The sequence below is a fragment of the Penaeus vannamei genome, chromosome 13 (genome assembly GCF_042767895.1).
Source record: "Penaeus vannamei isolate JL-2024 chromosome 13, ASM4276789v1, whole genome shotgun sequence".
In the NCBI taxonomy this organism is placed as follows: Eukaryota; Metazoa; Arthropoda; class Malacostraca; order Decapoda; family Penaeidae; genus Penaeus; species Penaeus vannamei.
The window spans coordinates 13,122,574-13,125,073 of record NC_091561.1 but is presented as its reverse complement, the minus strand read 5'-3'; the positions used below and the strand labels follow the sequence as shown (position 1 = coordinate 13,125,073).

The 2,500-nt window shown below is 37.4% G+C and overlaps 1 protein-coding gene across 1 annotated transcript in view; it reads left to right on the top strand.

Moving 5' to 3' along the window:
• Positions 1–2,500, top strand: part of Spase12 (Signal peptidase complex subunit Spase12) — a 10,288-nt gene that overhangs the window by 709 nt on the left and 7,079 nt on the right. The window lies entirely within an intron of this gene.

Here is a 2,500-nt window from a genome sequence, read left to right as displayed (position 1 = left end):
TTATTGCGATCAAAAATAACAAAAACATGACATATACAATTATCCCACCCCCTGCTTATTCTCACAATGTCAATTCATTAAATAAGAATATTTAAACAATATACAACACACAACGTCAGTGTGGAGGGTACAAATGAGCTGCGGCGAGAGGAACTGGTGGAGCCTTTTGTTTTCCGCCGGGTACATAATTTGGAACATGGCCTTAGCCAAGTACCCGGCGAAGTGGTACTTCCTCCTGCCGAAGGGGGGCACTTTTGATTTTGCCTCCCTCCATTTATGCTTGATCCTATTGGTGTGCACTTTACTCGTGGGGTCAACAAAATTGTATGAATGGTTCACAGTTAAATGTTGATACCCCTCCTTATTGAGACAGTTGTATGCCTTCCAACAATCACTAATGACCGTTGTCCCTGGGTGGATCCGCTCCTTTATTACGTTAAGCAAAGAGAGAGTGTCACGGGTCTCCACGGGTACGAGAATTTTTTTTCCACTATTGCGGCATACTCCTCCAAAAACCCACTGACCTTCAATTACTCTACTCTTTCTCATTCCAAATTTATATTCATCAATCTTGACAATTTCCCCTGACCCACCAGTTTTGTTGGATTGATTTTCAAAACACCAAGAAATGAGAACCTCCCGGCAGAAGCTCGGCCAATCGCAAATAGTCATGTTCGGTAAATTAAATTCGCTCCGTGCAGATGGGTACGAAAACCTCTCTCTCAAATACAAGTTGACAAATTTTGGTAGTTTCAAAATCAAGCTTACTATTATCAAAAAAGGTGTTCGTAAAAAGTGATTTTTTGAAATAGCATCTAACTTTCCTTTTATTAATTTTTTGTGTTTTGTCGCACCTCAATGAATTTATTTTACTGTCTATGCGATAAATGCTATCGCATTTGGGGCATTGAATTTCCCCCAGAAATGAGGCCATGCGACCGGCAAAGATCGAGCAAGAGGTTGGCCCGGCCTCCATATTTTTAAAAAAAGTGCTGGTACCTAATATAAAAAAATAATTAGTTAACATTTGATCTTTCATGATAAAATAGACAATAAATTTCATTGTATTTTAAAATATATATAATAATAATTACATATAATAAATAGACTTGCCCCATGTCACACTCCGCACAGAAATTACTGGGTCCTGCCATGGCAAAAGCTTACCACAAAGTGATCAAGTAATTTGCATTGTATATTGTTCCAACATGGGGGGCAAATTGCGTAAAGAGGCAGTAAGGTTGTTACCTTGTTAAATATGAATAAAGGTTATGATAACAATATAAATTATACTAAAATAATTGCATTATATAGAAAAACAAAATATATTGTAAAACTATTACAGGCATTGAGGAAAACTTAGTACAAATACAAAAAAATAATGGTTAAAATAATTAATAATCGGAAATAATGTCACGGTGGTAGAAAATGGTGAACAGAAAACGTGACATTTAAAGAAAACGCGGGTATAGAAAATGGAAATACAGAAAACTAGACACGTATAGAAAACAAGTTTATAGAAAATGCAGACATAAACAAACGACTCTGCTGCAGAAGGTCGATTTCGACCGCTTTTTTCCATTTAACGGTAGATATAAATCCAGCGCAACTTAAACAATGTTCCATCCCACTCTATTTTTTCAGCTCTATAACATGGTGGTGTCCATTTCTCTCTATCTACGCACGTCCATCTCTGTAATCTCTACCTACCATTGTGACATCATCTCATCCTGCTCAACCAGCATTGCAGGAGTGTGAGATGGACAACTTGTCGAGGACGAGAAAGTAGATGTTCCAAACGGTCAAAACATTTTGTCCAACTTGTCTGGACGAGTAGGATGAGGAGTTCTGACGCAGCATAATTTATGAATTATTTTGTCAGCATGATAAGTCTTGACACAAAGGGTAATTTTTGGAATATGTCTGCCAAATGGATTGCAATGATTTCGGTATCGTTGGATTCCTCTCACTGTCTAGTTTCCATATATAGAGAAATTATTGTGTGGAAACCCACCCAAACCCTTCACATTTTTGGCCCTGATTGCAGGGGAGGGCATGAAAGGTACCAGGGAAATTGTGGGGCAAAGTTTGTATTGATATTTTGATTGAGTGTTGAATTATGCTGCGTTTGGAACTCCTTGTGTTGCTAGAGGAGTCTAGTTTCAATTTGGATTGTAACACAACTAATCACTTTACCATAATCTAATTCAACTAACAAATCAAAAGCATTAAAAAATTTGATAACGGCGTTTGTGTTGGTAATGTTTTTTTAATACCTCTTTCTAACGGTTTCTAACGGATCGATATTGTTGGATTCCTCTCACCTTCTACAATGGAAATATGTAGGTTTTATTGTCTGGAAGCTCCCTCAACCTCCACATTTTTGGCCCCAATAACAGGAGAGGGCATGAAAGGTACCAGGGAAATTGCAGCATAAAATGTAAATGATGTACACAGAATTAGTCCCTATAAAGAATACCAAATTTTTCAAGGTTTACCT